The sequence below is a fragment of the Oncorhynchus mykiss genome, chromosome 17 (genome assembly GCF_057628025.1).
Source record: "Oncorhynchus mykiss isolate SJ-2025 chromosome 17, ASM5762802v1, whole genome shotgun sequence".
In the NCBI taxonomy this organism is placed as follows: Eukaryota; Metazoa; Chordata; class Actinopteri; order Salmoniformes; family Salmonidae; genus Oncorhynchus; species Oncorhynchus mykiss.
In genome coordinates this window covers 31,735,148-31,752,107 of record NC_143038.1, presented here as the reverse complement: position 1 = coordinate 31,752,107, position 16,960 = coordinate 31,735,148, and the positions used below count along the sequence as shown (strand labels likewise).

Sequence of the window (16,960 nt, the reverse complement as noted above, 5' to 3'; positions counted from 1 at the left end):
TGCCACTGCGAGGATGATCATGACCATACACAAGCTCCAGCAGTTTGGACCTTCACTTCCTGCTCACAGGCCACACCAAGTTGGACTCAGTCGGGACCAGGTTTCAGCTGCTGCGCAACGCTGACATCCTTCCTCCCGTAGATGGTCTGCATGTAAAAGCACCACCTGGATTGGACACAGCTAGACAAACGTATCTTTTTGAGAAGATCATGGAATTTTGTGATGAAGAGGCGATGGACATCTCAGGCCCTCCACCAAAGTCAAGGGCAGGACAGAAACAGGATCTCCGAATATAGATTCCTTGTTCATTCGTGGTTCAGACAGACCAGTTCATCACTGGGGGCGAGTTCCCAGTCATCATCACTTTATGCAGTGCCTCTATTCACATGGCTCTCTCCTAACACACATGGTATGCTACAATTTCTCTTTTGTCCTGCTGCTCAGCCACTTCACCCTTGATATAACTACCTCATCTACCATATCACTGATTTCATTATTTATATTCTTCTTGTACACACGGTATATTATGTTCTTTCTCTACTGGCATTGACACCATTTTTGATTTTGCTACTATGCAAGGAACCAGTTCGCTGTACCGTTTACACCTTCTGTAGAGACCCATCCACTTAACAAGATGCGTCTGGGGGTTATAGCATATCTTTCACAAGACCCATCAATTTAGACAAGTGCGTCATCTAATATTTATAAAACATTTTTATCTGGACACTTTGTTTACCTGACATTGTTCCCTATTGCAGGCTACTACTTTTACCACTTAGTCTGAAATCATTACTACACTACTCACTGTTTAGCACATGACCTCACAGTCCTTAAAGAGATGGGTGGGGCTGGCTTAAGAGGCTGTGAAGAATGCTGAATGGGTGTAGACAAAGAAGAGCTCTACAGTAGGTGTACCAAAACATTCAAGAGCCAAAGTGGGGGTTACAAGTTTATCAACTTTTGAAGCAGAATAACTTTCCCATTGTTCCTCAAATGCAGTGTATGATATACCATTTTGTAGCTCTGTGTCTCTGCTTTTATCCAATGTAGAAAACACCATTTCAAATTTTGCTACATAAGACCGAACCAAGGCGGTTGGTCACATATAGTAGGCAGCACTATGAATACATTGTTGTTTGACATGACAAATGAATAAGCCAGATTGTCCTACCCTTCCACAATAATACCTAAAAGTTGTTGGTCAGCATTTCCCAGGGGACCCTATACAATGTTAAATACCCCTTCAACGTGTTGCTAGCTAGCTAGCTAACAGTCATGCTTCGTCTATTCCGCTTAGATTTAGAAGATACTGTACTGCACCAACAACATGCTGATCGAGGCCTACACCAGCACTCACATCATGCTGATATCAGATAAAACCTCTGACTTATTACATTTTAGCTAACTAGCTAGCCATCCAACTAACTAACAATAATCATTAGAGGCTAACATGATTTATTGTCAGTCACAACTTGCTAAGACCATCTGTATGCAGAGAGTACGATACAAACTAAGTGTCATTATAGAACGCTTTGAAAGCAGCATCGTTGTCACTAACATCTTGTTGCGTTTGACCATGCGGACTAAGTGAACGGCATGTGAAGTGCTCGAGCAGCACCAACAACTGCTCTCCTTTAGTAAAATGGGTCAGGGCTTGTTGTGGGAAGCGGCATGCAGGCAATGATGTATACAGTGCATTCGGAAAGTATGCAGACACCTAGACTTTTTCCACATTTTATTACGTTACAACCTTATTCTAAAATTGATTAAATAAAAAGGTCCTCAAATCTACACACAAAACCGCATAATGACAAAGCCAAAACAGGTTTTTAGAAATTTTAGCAAAAGTATAAAAAAATAAAACAGATGATAAACAGACATGATTTGGAAAGGCACACACCTGTCTGTATAAAAAGGTCCCACAGTTGACAGCCCATGTCAGAGCAAAAACCAAGGATTGTGTCGACGCACAGATCTGGGGAAGGGTTCCAAAACATTTCTGCAGCATTGAAGGTCCCCAAGAACTAAGTGGCCTAAATCATTCTTAAAAACGTAAGAATTTTGGAACCACCAAGACTATTCCTAGAGCTGGCCGCCCGGGAAAACTGAGCAAATCGGCATGACAGCCCGCTTGGAGTTATCCAAAAGGCACCTAAAGGACTCAGACTATGAGAAATAAGATTCTCTGGTCTGATGAAACCAAGATTGAACTCTTTGGTCTGGAGGAAACCAAGCACCATCCCTATGGTAAAGCATTGTGGCAGCATCATGCTGTGGGGAGGTTTTTCAGCGGCAGGGACTGGGAGACTAGTCAGGATCGAGGTGAAGATGAAGGGAGCAAAGTACAGAGAGATCCTTGATGAAACCCTGCTCCAGAGCGCTCAGGACCACAGACTGAGGCAAAGGTTCACCTTCCAACAGGACAACAACCCTAAGCACACAGCCAAGACAACGCAGGAGTGGCTTTGGGACATGTCTCTGAATGTCCTTGAGTGGCCCAGCCAGAGCCCCGACTTGAACCCGAATGAAATTGTAGCATCATACCCATGAAGACTCGAGGCTGTAATCACTGCCAAAAGGTTCTTCAACAAAGTACTGAGTAAGGGGTCTGAATACTTATGTAAATGTGATCCATTGAAAAAAATATATATATATTTTTCTAAAAACAAGTTTTTGCTTGTCATTATGGGGTATTGTGTGTAGATGGGGACAAATTAATCTGTTTTAGAATAAGGCTGTACAGTGGTTTGCCCTTGAAATGTTGCAGCGTACTGCAGCGCAGCTTGCATGGTGCTGCAGAATTCTATGGCAGGTTATTTAAGTGTGAACCACTGGTAACATTAATGCTAGTTAGACGACCGTGGGGCATCTACGAGAAGCATTTTATACCCTTCAATAGTGGCTGTACTAGAGAATTTAAAACCTTTTTTGTAAGAACATAGTATACAGGATTGATTAAGAAATGTTGCTGAATTCATTTGATTAATATTATGGTGTTTTGATTCCAAGAAAAATGAAAAGCCCTCTGTTTACGTTAGAATGGAACGGAAAATATGGAGCTGTACAACATGACAGTCGGGAGTAGACTACAGTACTTGGCTATTTAGCTAAAGAATCCCTGTGTTGTGCGGGCATGCGGGAGACCGGGGTTCAATTTCCCAACGGGGAAGAAGGAGTAGGCTGTCCTTATGAATAAGAATTTGTTCTTAGCTGACCTGCCTAGTTAAATCAAGTTTAAACTAAGAGCATAACATTTCTACACCCTAATTGAAGTCTAACCAATACCCAAACAGAGAACAGTGAAAATAAAATTCTCATTGATTTATCAAGACCGGTCGCCATGCTTGTCTCAAAGCAGCACGAAACTGTGCTAAAATAGTTGTAGGCTATTGCTTCAAATACACTGCTCAAAAAAATAAAAGGGAACACTAAAATAACACATCCTAGATCTGAATGAAGGAAATATTCTTAGTAAATACTTCTTTCTTTACATAGTTGAATGTGCTGACAACAAAATCACACAAAAATTATCAATGGAAATCAAATTTATCAACCCATGGAGGTCTGGATTTGGGGTCACACTCAAAATTAACGTGGAAAACCACACTACAGGCTGATCCAACTTTGATGTAATGTCCTTCTACTGAGGAGGCTCAATAGTGTGTGTGGCCTCCACGTGCCTGTATGACCTCCCTACAATGCCTGGGCATGCTCCTGATGAGGTGGCGGATGGTCTCCTGAGGGATCTCCTCCCAGACATGGACTAAAGCATCCGCCAACTCCTGGACAGTCTGTGGTGCAACGTGGCGTTGGTGGATGGAGCGAGACATGATGTCCCAGATGTGCTCAATTGGATTCAGGTCTGGGGAACGTGCGGGCCAGTCCATAGCATCAATGCCTTCCTCTTGCAGGAACTGCTGACACACTCCAGCCACATGAGGTCTAGCATTGTCTTGCATTAGGAGGAACCCAGGGCCAACCGCACCAGCATATGGTCTCACACCAGCATAGGATCTCATCTCAGTACCTAATGGCAGTCAGGCTACCTCTGGCGAGCACATGGAGGGCTGTGCGGCCCCCCAAAGAAATGCCACCCCACACCATGACTGACCCACCGCCAAACCGGTCATGCTGGAGGATGTTGCAGGCAGCAGAACGTTCTCCACGGCGTCTCCAGACTCTGTCACATGTGCTCAGTGTGAACCTGCTTTCGTCTGTGAAGAGCACAGGGCGCCAGTGGCGAATTTGCCAATCTTGGTGTTCTCTGGCAAATGCCAAACGTCCTGCACGGTGTTGGGCTGTAAGCACAACCCCCACCTGTGGACATCGGGCCCTCATACCACCCTCATGGAGTCTGTTTCTGACCGTTTGAGCAGACACATGCACATTTGTGGCCTGCTGGAGGTCATTTTGCAGGGTTCTGGCAGTGCTCCTCCTGCTCCTCCTTGCACAAAGGCGGAGGTAGCGGTCCTGCTGCTGGGTTGTGTCCCTCCTACGGCCTCCTCCACGTCTCCTGATGTACTGGCCTGTCTCCTGGTAGCGCCTCCATGCTCTGGACACTACACTGACAGACACAGCAAACATTCTTGCCACAGCTCGCATTGATGTGCCATCCTGGATGAGCTGCACTACCTGAGCCACTTGTGTGGGTTGTAGACTCCGTCTCATGCTACCACTAGAGTGAAAGCACCGCCAGCATTCAAAAGTGACCAAAACATCAGCCAGGAAGCATAGGAACTGAGAAGTGGTCTGTGGTCCCCACCTGCAGAACCACTCTTTTATTGGGGTTGTCTTGCTAATTACCTATAATTCCCACCTGTTGTCTATTCCATTTGCACAACAGCATGTGAAATGTATTGTCAATCAGTGTTGAGTGGACAGTTTGATTTAACAGAAGTGTGATTGACTTGGAGTTAAACAACACAATGTAAGTGTTCCCTTTATTTTTTTGAGCAGTGTAGTATTGCTTCTAACTTCAATATGCTCTTTAAATAAATAAAACCTACACCACTTAACAGCACATTACTCAACACTACAGTAGGCCTACAGTATATCGAAAAATACGACGTGACTCGCCGCCATCAATTACATAGAATATTGGAGAATTCTAAATTAAAACCAAAAGCCACTTCATGGGTCTCCCGGTTTTGGCCGGAATGGGTATAGAACCTGCACCTGTTTGTACTGTGGGAGCCCCCATCCACTCTGGAGCACCCATCCACAAAGTATCAAAAATACAGAGTGTTGTTAAAGGTATATTGTCCTTCTAATTGGCCATAATGGGCTATTATAATACTGTACATGGTGTCCAGGTCAGGATACCCAAAACATTAAAGAATGTTGGTACTTATTTTTGATCCAAAGCCATGAATGAGCGAGTCACAGCTTTATGTAGGTGCCGGCTATATGACTGTGCCATCAACTTGATTATATATGATGTCATTTTGTTTAAAAAAATACGGAAGTGAACGAATTGTAATCTGAAAAGGCCAAAATAATATTTGTAAAGGCCAATACATTTATTTCTGTTTTAAGAGGGAGATAAAAGCTGGGCCAATTGTGCGCCACCCTATGGGACTCCCAATCACGGTCCGATGTGATGCATAATACTTGTTGTATTATTTGTTTTGGTCTTTTCTGGTGGATTAAACTGAAATTGCAACCAATCACGGCCGGTTGTGATAGAAATACATTTGACGATAAGTTGGCTAAGTTAGAATTCTCCCCCTACCCTCCTTCTAGGCAAGTCTACCGTCCAGCTACCTGCTAATAGCCAAAATGGCGTTGTACAACATGAACGTGTGTGTTTGAAAGAGTATTTTCCAGTAAGCAACAATTTGTTCACCATCATTAGACAACTTTGTTCTAATATTTCTGTATTAAGTGATATTTATTCCCATAGTAATTTGTTATGGATCCATAACAAAATAAATATCTGCATTTTGAAAGTCTTTATTATTATTTCATTAACGAAAGCATAAAGATGCCATTATTAGTTACATTGCTTTAGTTTGAATGTGCAGACTGGAACTAAGAACAGCGGGAGGATTATTTGTGCAATGTCCCTTAGTGTTGCTCTGTGCTACACAGGTGGGGGTCTACAATCATCTCATGGGTCTCCCAGTCGAGGCCAGCACAGGTATTGAACCAGCATCTGTAGCAACACAGCTTGCAATGCAGTGTCTTAGACCATTGCGTCACACGCTGTACAACGTGACCTACAGTACTACAGCAAGAGCAAAATAATTCTAACAAAATAAAATAATAACTTTCGTGTAATAGCCCTTTCAGTAAGTAATACTGAAGTCGTGCACACTTATCAGTTTCTATTTAGGTTTATGTCACCCATTCATTGTCAGTTAGTGACACAGTAGGACCCAAGAAGCATAATCAGTGCTCTAACTCACCCTTGCGCTGGTCTGGAGGAATGAAGTGGTGACGCAGCGTACCGTACTAAACGCAGGGCACAGTACTAAGCCCGCGGCATAATCGCAGAAGTTTTAGTGGAGCAACCACTGCATATACAGTTGAAGTCGAAGTTTACATACATATAGGTTGGAGTCATTAAAACCCGTTTTAGAACCACTCCACAAATTTCTTGTTAAAAACTAGTTTTGGCAAGTCGGTTAGGACATCTACTTTGTGCAAGACAAGTTATTTTTCCAATGATTGTTTACAGACAGATCATTTCACATATTATTCACTGTATCGCAATTCCAGTTGGTCAGAAGTTCACATACACTAAGTTGACTGTGCCTTTAAACAGCTTGGAAAATTCCAGAAAATGATTTCATGGCTTTAGAAGCTTCTGATAGGCCAATTGACATCATTTCAGTCAATTGAAGGTGTACCTGTGGATGTATTTCAAGACCTACCTTCAAACTCAGTGCCTCTTTGCTTGACATCATGGGAAAATCCAAATAAATCAGCCAAGACCTCAGAAAAAAATTGTAGACCTCCACAAGTCTGGTTAATCCTTGGGATCAATTTCCAAACACCTGAAGGTACCACGTTCATCTGTACAAACAATAGTACGCAAGTATAAACACCATGGGACCACGCAGCCGTCATTCCGCTCAGGAAAGAGACAAGTTCGGTCTACCAGAGATGATTGCAAATCAATCCCAGAACAACAGCAAAGGACATTGTGAAGATGCTGGAGGAAACAGGTACAAAAGTATCTAAATCCACAGTAAACCAAGTCCAATATCGACATAACCTGAAAGGCCGCTCAGCAAGGAAGAAGCCACTGCTCCAAAACTGCCATAAAAAGCCAGACTATGGGTTGCAACTGCACATGGGGACAAGATCACACTTTTGGAGAAATGTCCTCTGGTGTGATGAAACAAAAATAGAACTGTTTGGCCGTAATGACCATCATTATATTTGGAGGAAAAAGGGAGAGGCTTGCAAGCCGAAGAACACCATCCCAACCGTGAAGTACGGGGGTGGCAGCATCATGTTGTGGGGGTGCTTTGCTGTAAGAGGCATTGGTGCACTTCACAAACTAGATGGCATGAGGCAGGAACATTATGTGGATATATTGAAGCAACATCAGTCAGGAAGTTAACGCTTGGTCGCAAATGGGTCTTCCAAATGGACAATGACCCCAAGCATACTTCCAAAGTTGAGGCAAAATGGCAACCAAGACAAACTATTGGAGTGGACATCACAAAGCCCTGACCTCAATCCTGTAGAACATTTGTGGGCAGAAGTGAAAAAGCATGTGCGAGCAAGGATGCCTACAAACCTGACTCAGTTACACCAGCTCTGTCAGGAGGAATGAGCCAAAACTCACCCAACTTATTGTGGGAAGCTTGTGAAAGGCTACCCAAAATGTTTGACCCAAACAAGATGTTTTCTGAAGGAAATTGGAACTTTCACAAAGATGCAACTGAGCAGGAAACATCTCAATGAGAAATGCACATTTCAAGCCCAAATCCACATTTTGAAAAAGTAGGAGTGGTGAGCAATGAGGCTTTGTTTCATCTGACAGAATTCCCCTTAAGACATTAGTGCTCCTTTGACATCCTGGGGAATAGCCTATTATTTCAGTCCCCAAGAAAATTGGTTGAAATCATTGAAGTAATGGGCTTTCCTTTATCTGCATGACCAGAGCATAACAAGGACAGTGCGCTACTGAAGAACCATATCTGCCATAGTAATTGCAAATTCCTCTTTCTGTTCCTGAGGTTCTTTTTCTGTGAAAATGTGTTTTGATTTGCATTTGAAGTCACAAACTGGTAAATTGGTTATTCTGCCGCACGCCACGCCACAATCCCTGGCATTATAAACAGAGGCGTGTGTGTTAAGTGTTCAGATTTGATTGGAGTTTGCGTTGGGTGCTGCTTCGGCTGTATCCTAAGTAGGCTATAGCATTACAGAAGTCAACGTGCAATTGATACTGGGATATAAAACAGAAACAACTGCTCCAATGAATGCTTCTGCCACATACCGAGGTAAAATAAGGTTTTATATCAGACGTTCAATAGAAATTTGCCATTAGCCTATTTAAACATTGAAAATGTTTATTCCTCTGATTACTATGAGGATCTTTCACAAGCAAATGCTTTTGTTAGGGACCGGGCAGATTGTTATTTTTGACTGGGATGAAATTGCAATCACAACGAGGGCCCTTGAGTGTCTCAGTGATGCGGTTAATTCCACCAATTCATTTTTTTTTATTTAAAAAAAATATACATGTACCGTTTAACTGCAAGATCTTTTTGAATGATTGTTACATCAACCTCAAATGTTTTTGAAAAAGCCTGGCCCACTTTTACAACCAAGTTTGGACTTGATAGAAATAATCAAATCATAACAATATGGCTAAGATAGTAAATCATTGAACGTTAATGGATTGAATGGACCTGTTAAACGAAAACGAGACCATATGTACTTGAAAAGGCTAAAGACTGGATGTTGCGTTTATACAAGAAACATAAGTAACAGGGGCAGAACAATAAAGTTAGAGGGAATGGGTTGACCAGGTATTTGCCTCTTCATATAAAACAAAGACACAGGGAGTAGATGCGTTGATTAATAAGAATTTACCCTTCTGTGTAGTGGTGTTAAGTGTTAAGTAGTGGTCCATGGAAGAATGTATTCTGAATCTTGGACCTTGCTTAATGTATATGCACCTAATTATGATGATCATCATTTTTATTCTAGATATATTCTTCAAGGTAGTGGAATTTCAGGGAACACTTAGTGGGGCGACTTAGATTTTTGTCTTGATCTGATTCTGGATAGCTCTTCAACTAAAGCAACCTTATTGACTAAGTCAGCCAAATGTATTATCATTTATGAAAGACTTACATTTGAAAGGCACATGGAGACAGCTCCACCCCCAAGATAAGGATTACTCATTCTACTCCTGCCCGCATAACCCAGATGTATTATTTTCTCCTATCAACACAGGTAACCCATAGAGTTGTGGAAACTTAGTATTTATCCAGAACTATCTCAGATCAAACAGAAAGTGTGAGAGGAGCATGGATTCCAGATGGAGTTCAAGGGACCTATAGATGCCACCTAAACCCAAGTCTTTTGAAGTAGGCAGAATTTTGTCAAATTATCAAAGACCAAATAAAGTTTGTCCATTTTATGTTTTTGATAATTAAAAGTTCTAAAATTGCTTTAGGAGTGTGTGACCCTAGGGTGGCAACATATATTAAAAATGATTTCAATGGGTCTTTCTCCATTTGGATTGTTTTATACTGTTCAATTCAAGCCAGCTAACTAGCGATTAGCATTAGTGGCCAACACGATTTAGCTTAACTTCCTAAGAAAATACAAACTAGCTGTTTGCAGATGTAAGAAACAAACTAATATTCTAATTATAGAACGCATGTGGATTTATATTAAGATCAAAGTAGAAACATTGTTGTCATCAACATTGTTGTATGTGCTGCATGCACCATGCAGACTGAACAAAAAAGTGTTTCGTGGTCAAGCAACAACAAATGCGCTCCTTGAGTGACAGGGGGTGGGACTAGGTCTGTGTGGAAAGCGGCATGGAGAGAGAGAGAGCGGAGAGTGATGACCCAAGCAGCGGAGTAAACTATAAAAATGGACGTTATACACAGCGTATCACATTTAACAAATCAAACATTAAAATACCGTTATAGAAGGTAAAGTAAAAACCAAAGCGGTCCATGTATAAATACCGGTATATAGTCAAATATGGTATACCGCCCAGCCCTAGCCTGGCAGGAAAAGGCTGAGGAGAATTTGAGAACCATCAACAAAGAACGGTCAAGTGTTTCACAACCCGGAAGAGATGATTCATTCATTTAAACAATAATATTCTAAATTATACACTTCTGATAGAACGGAACCAGCAAGGATAGCCACATTTCTGTCTACTATTAAACTACCTCACACAGGAAGAGAAAGCAAATTCCTCTCTACAATCTGGCAAATCACCAGGAGACGATCCTTTTCCACTGTCATTATAACAATTATACTACAAAAAATAAAGATCCTCCGACAATGCTCTTCCTTTAGGCCGATCTCGCTCCTCAATGTGGACTATAAATCCATTTCTAAGGCGATGGCTAGTAGATTAGGACAATGTTTGCCAAACCTGATTAACACCGATCAAACGGGCTTCATACAGAAAAGATCCTCCACCAATAATTTGCGTGGGTTATTCAACGTGATTTACATGGCCAGTGGAAGGAGCGATCATAGTATAGCAGTATCGCTAGATGCTGAAAGGGCATTTGATAGGCTGGAGTGGCCATACCTGTTCAATGTCCTTGCTAAATTGAACTTTGGTCCTTCGTTTGGCAACTGGGTGAACACTTTATACCATAAACCGCAAGCCAAGATCACCACTAATGGCATGATGTCAGCCATATTCCCACTCTTTATAGGTAGACAGGGCTGTTCACTTTCTCCACTCCTTTTCGTGCAAGCCATAGAACCCCTGGGAGGCCATAGTGGACCCTGGCATAAAGGGCTTTCAGGTGGGCCAGATAACGCACAAGATCTCATTGTTCGCAGACAACATTATTTTGTTCCTCTCGGACCCGACCCCTCAAGACTTCAGACGCTTTTGGGTACATAAAGCTCTATATCGGGTTACAAAGTTAACATGGACAAAAGTGATATGCTTCCACTGACTAGCTTTGACAACAGCATCTGCGAACGAACAAGTCTCTTCAGATGTTCGCCACAGGGGTTCAAATATCTAGGAATCATAGTTGATAAAGACTTAGTGTACAAGCTTAAATACTCTGTCTTGGTTCAGAAGGTGGTGGATGACTTGAATAGGTGGATAGACCTGTCTCTTACATTATTTGCGAGAATTAGCTGTACTAAAATGAACGTTCTGAGTAAGATTATGTACTTATTTGACCCATGTCTCCCATATCTTTACCCATATCTCTACCTAATAGTTTCTTTATGTCCCTTAACAAGACCATAAGACAATTTGTGTGGAACAGTAAACCTCCAAGGGCGAGTCTGGACAAATTAACATGGGATTATGGTCTAGGAGGTCTCCAGCTACCAAATTTTAAGACGTATTACTGGGCAGCACACATTAGATTCATTTCATTCTCAACTGAAACTGAACCAACCCCTTTGTGGACTCAGATGGAAATGTATGCTCTTAATGATGTCAGGAGTAATACTACAGTGCCTTGCGAAAGTATTCGGCCCCCTTGAACTTTGCGACCTTTTGCCACATTTCAGGCTTCAAACATAAAGATATAAAACTATTTTTTTGTGAAGAATCAACAACAAGTGGGACACAATCATGAAGTGGAACAACATTTATTGGATATTTCAAACTTTTTTAACAAATCGAAAACTGAAAAATTGGGCGTGCAAAATTATTCAGCCCCCTTAAGTTAATACTTTGTAGCGCCACCTTTTGCTGCGATTACAGCTGTAAGTCGCTTGGGGTATGTCTCTATCAGTTTTGCACATCGAGAGACTGACATTTTTTCCCATTCCTCCTTGCAAAACAGCTCGAGCTCAGTGAGGTTGGATGGAGAGCATTTGTGAACAGCAGTTTTCAGTTCTTTCCACAGATTCTCGATTGGATTCAGGTCTGGACTTTGACTTGGCCATTCTAACACCTGGATATGTTTATTTTTGAACCATTCCATTGTAGATTTTGCCTTATGTTTTGGATCATTGTCTTGTTGGAAGACAAATCTCCGTCCCAGTCTCAGGTCTTTTGCAGACTCCATCAGGTTTTCTTCCAGAATGGTCCTGTATTTGGCTCCATCCATCTTCCCATCAATTTTAACCATCTTCCCTGTCCCTGCTGAAGAAAAGCAGGCCCAAACCATGATGCTGCCACCACCATGTTTGACAGTGGGGTTGGTGTGTTCAGGGTGATGAGCTGTGTTGCTTTTACGCCAAACATAACGTTTTGCATTGTTGCCAAAAAGTTCCATTTTGGTTTCATCTGACCAGAGCACCTTCTTCCACATGTTTGGTGTGTCTCCCAGGTGGCTTGTGGCAAACTTTAAACTACACTTTTTATGGATAAGAAGATCTTTAAGAAATGGTTTTCTTGCGACTCTTCCATAAAGGCCAGATTTGTGCAATATACAACTGATTGTTGTCCTATGGACAGAGTCTCCCACCTCAGCTGTAGATCTCTGCAGTTCATCCAGAGTGATCATGGGCCTCTTGGCTGCATCTCTGATCAGTCTTCTCCTTGTATGAGCTGAAAGTTTAGAGGGACGGCCAGGTCTAGGTAGATTTGCAGTGGTCTGATACTCCTTCCATTTCAATATTATCGCTTGCACAGTGCTCCTTGGGATGTTTAAAGCTTGAGAAATCTTTTTGTATCCAAATCCGGCTTTAAACTTCTTCACAACAGTATCTCGGACCTGCCTGGTGTGTTCCTGGTTCTTCATGATGCTCTCTGCGCTTTTAACGGACCTCTGAGACTATCACAGTGCAGGTGCATTTATACGGAGACTTGATTACACACAGGTGGATTGTATTTATCATCATTAGTCATTTAGGTCAACATTGGATCATTCAGAGATCCTCACTGAACTTCTGGAGAGAGTTTGCTGCACTGAAAGTAAAGGGGCTGAATAATTTTGCACGCCCAATTTTTCAGTTTTTGATTTGTTAAAAAAGTTAGAAATATCCAATAAATGTCTTTCCACTTCATGATTGTGTCCCACTTGTTGTTGATTCTTCACAAAAAAATACAGTTTTATATCTTTATGTTTGAAGCCTGAAATGTGGCAAAAGGTCGCAAAGTTCAAGGGGGCTGAATACTTTCGCAAGGCACTGTATATTAACAAAAACGAGCAATCCCTGTACCATCCAATTTAGTAAGATCTTGGTATAAAATTCATAAACACACCTGTGGCAAAACAGACTCATGGATTGAACAACTACTCCATGATATCCATGACTCATAGATTTATATCCGGAGTGTACTCATTGTTAATGCAACAATGCCCAAAACCAGATGTATATAAGTCAAGACAGCGAGGGGAATCCAATTTGAATACTACAATTGAAGAGGGGCTATGGGTCGGACCTATGCCAAGATAGTGTGTCAACGACCATCAAATCTAGATAGACTTATACATTAAAACTTCCTCCACCAACTGACACCTCAGATGTTACATAAAGTGTGAAACAAATCAAAATATATGTTATATTCTTCAAAGAAGCCACCCTTTGCCTTGAGAGCTTTGCACACTTCAACCAGCAACATGATTCCATGTGTTATTTCATTGTTTTGATGTCTTCACTATTATTCTACAATGTAGAAAACAGTAAAAAATAAAAGGAATGAGTCAACTTGACAGGTACTGTATATATTAGTATGAGTATTAGTATAATTAACCACATCACTGAGAGGGCCTGTATAGTGATTGCACTTTCACCCCAGTCAAAAAAACCTAACCAAGAAATCTGCCGGTCCCTAACAAAAACATTTTATTTTGAAAGATCCTTTGTAGTGATCAGAAAGTAATGGAAATTGTTGTCAACGTTTACATAGGCTACCGGCAAATGTCTGTTATAAAAACCTACTTTACCTCGGTCTGCCACATACCTTCCTAATAGTTTGAGCTTCCATCCCCTTGACAACAAATTGTGGACTTAAAATGTAATTTTTGCAGCAGGAGGCTACTATGAACGAAAATAGGCCCCAAGAGATGACAGTAATGTGTTACACTCAGCAAAATAGCTGTAGCCTATATCTTGAGGTTTAAGGGCCTGTGGCTATTGGCTACTGGGAAGTTTTTCAATATTGACAAGGCAATGGATTGGATGGGTTGAGTAAAAACCTGGCACGCACATAAGCAGAAATCAACACACAAAGTTTAGTAAGTGAGAGGAGCAAGACTAATTGCATAACCCACACCACTGTTCAGCAAGCCCAGACCCATCGCCTTTATTATAAGGTTACATAAGGCGGCCCCCAGGTACAGTTTGTCATGAGAAGACTCATTGGCGTACCATGGAGTGAGATCTAGCTCGATCAGCCAGAATGTTCTATCTATAAACAGTCAATGCAATGTCCACCACAGCAACATAGCTTAGTGTAGTGTAGTTTACTCAAACCCTAAACAACAAAAACACCTGAACATTTGAAGTACATAGCTAACTGTGTTAGCTCATCGGGGAAACATTTAACGAGTCATAACGTTACTTGTATGACTCGCCACCTGCATCAGAGGTTAGCAAGAGTATCTACAACTTTAAGGTGACAGTTAGGTAATTAATTATAGACATCTGCAGTGTAAAGTTAGCAAGCTAGTAGAAAACGTAGATATGATGTAGGCTACAGTGCAGTAAGGGCTAACCCGCTAGCCACTTTGACAGCTAGCTTGCTAGCTCCGCCTGGCCTGGTTAGCTACTGGTAGCTTTATCTAGTTTTGAATGAGTGATTCAACGTAATGCGACCAAGGCAAAATGGACCTGGCGGGTATGTTTGGAAAACAATTAAATTGACGAGTAGATTAACATAGAGGATGACATATAGTTAGTTAGCAAGTCGGGATGTTAACAGTTTCATGACCAGTTAACATTAGCTGGCAAACGAGCAACGACGTTAAATGGATGACATGAAATAACCAAGCTAACGCGTAGGCCTTAACGTTACTTAGCCAAAAGAATGGCACAACTAAGTACATAACTAGGTCACGAATACAATCAGACATACAGAACATCTTTGCTAAATAGTTAGCTACTTAACTAGCTGGCCTGCTGCTGACTCGTTCACTCCCCCTGCCACCGCCCCTGAAAGAAAACTGACATAACATCTTCCACGAGTCCTCTTACCAGTATCTGCTCCGTCTTGCGTCTCCAAAAACGTATTTACACCCCCCGGCAAAAAATAATGTTTTTAAACTTTCTCTAGATAGAAGTACGTTTTTACTGGAATCGAAATATCTTTCCTGCCTCATCGTTGGACGCCATCTTGATTTGTCAGCCTTCCTATGGTTCCTGTTTGATGTCACATTTTCACATCATGACGACACAGCCGAATATAAATATTACTGCGTTCAAACCTACTTGGAACTCGGAAATCCGAGTTTTCAAAACAACTGGGAACTCCGACTGGGAAAAATCGATGTGAACGGTCATCCAACTCGGAATTCCAACTCGGGAATTTGGGCCTAATTCAAGGGCTTCGATTTTCCGACCTGAAGATCACTGACATCATGATTTAACCTCGTATTTTCTGAGTTCCCAGTTGTTCTGAACGCGGCATATGGTGCTTTCGGGGCAACTGGGAGCTCGGGGATAATCATTTTGGTCAAATCATGAAGTCGGTGATAATCCGGATGGAAAGTCGGAGCTCTTGAAAGATGCCAGAGTTTCCGACTTGAAATTCCTAGTTGAATGACTGTTCACAACGATTTTTTCCCCCAGTCTGAACTATTTTTTCCCGAGTTTCCAGTGGTCTTGAATGTTGTGTTGCTTCCATGCTGTGTTGTCATGTGTTGCTGCCATACTATGTTGTTGTCTAAAATCTCTCTTTATGTACTGTTGTGTTGTTTCTCTTGCCATGATATGTGTTTTGTCCTATATTTTTATTTAATTAATTTGTATTTTTAATCCCAGCAACGGTCCCCACATGAGGCCTTTTGCCTTTTGGTAGGCCATCATTGTAAATAAGAATTTGTTCTTAACTGACTTGCATGGTTAAATAAAGGTTAAATAAAATAACAAAAATAACAACAACAAAAAACCCACTGAACTCGGGAGTAGGAGATTTGCCCTGCAATATTGAAGATGAAATTATAAGTAATTTATTCTTTGAATGTATTTGCAATAAGATCTTTTTTTAGATCAACTGATGCTAGGGTTCGGCTTGATGGTAAAAATGTTTGACTTTTGTTTGATGATAAGGATGTAGATAAGAACAAAGTATATACACTATATATACAAAAGTACCGCTTCAAATGACTGAATTCGGCTATTTGTATAAAATCGAGCATACAGCCATGCAATCTCCATAGACAAACATTGGCAGTAGAATGGCCTTACTGAAGAGCTCAGTGACTTTCAACGTGATACTGTCATAGGATGACACCTTTCCAACAACTCAGTTCGTCAAATTTCTGCCCTGCTAGAGCTGCCCTGGTCAAGTGTAAGTGCTGTTATTGTGAATTGGAAACATCTAGGAGCAACACAGGCTCAGCCGTGAAGTGGTAGGCCACACAAGCTCACAGACTGGGACCCAAGAGGGCTGAAAAATCGTCTTTCCTCGATTGCAATACTCACTACCAAGTTCCAAACGGCCTCTGAAAGCAACGTCAACACAAATACTGTTCGTCAGGAGCTTCATGAAATGGGTTTCCATGGCCGAGCAGCCGCACTCAAGCATAAGATCACCATGTGCAATGCCAAGCATCGGCTGGAGTGGTGTAAAGCTCGCCGCCATTGGACTCTGGAGCAGTGGAAACACGTTCTCTGGAGTGATGAATCACGCTCCACCATCTGGCAGTCCGAC

At 41.7% G+C, this 16,960-nt stretch overlaps 1 protein-coding gene across 2 annotated transcripts in view; it reads right to left on the bottom strand.

Annotated features, from left to right (window-relative positions):
* Nucleotides 1-16,960, bottom strand: part of ubap1 (ubiquitin associated protein 1) — a 43,956-nt gene that overhangs the window by 24,353 nt on the left and 2,643 nt on the right. Inside the window, exon 1 of one of the 2 annotated variants that reach the window (XM_021568661.3) lies at nt 15,283-15,879. The exons of the other annotated variant lie outside the window; for it this stretch is intronic. The gene's annotated coding sequence lies outside the window, so the exon portion shown is untranslated. Of the gene's footprint in view, nt 1-15,282; nt 15,880-16,960 lie in introns of those variants that run through there. 2 annotated transcript variants of the gene reach the window in all.